Source organism: Pholis gunnellus (genome assembly GCF_910591455.1).
Source record: "Pholis gunnellus genome assembly, chromosome: 8".
NCBI classification, from domain to species: Eukaryota; Metazoa; Chordata; class Actinopteri; order Perciformes; family Pholidae; genus Pholis; species Pholis gunnellus.
Genome location: NC_136534.1, coordinates 27,898,496 through 27,898,781, shown reverse-complemented (window position 1 = coordinate 27,898,781; position 286 = coordinate 27,898,496).

The window sequence follows — 286 nt, the reverse complement described above, 5'->3', positions numbered from 1 at the left end:
TTGCAAAACAATAAACATATTGTTATTAAACCGGCAGATAAAGGAAGTGCCATAGTTATTATGGATAGGGAACAATATTTGTGGGAAGGCTACAGACAATTAGAGGACACTCAATACTATGTAAAACTGGATAAACCAATATACCTGGACACCATTCCTGTAGTAAATAAAATCATCAAATCTCTGCATGAGAAAAAATTCATCAATTCAAAACAAAAACATTATCTGATGGGGGACTCCACACCCAGAGCCAGAATCTTTTATATGCTCCCAAAGATCCACAAAG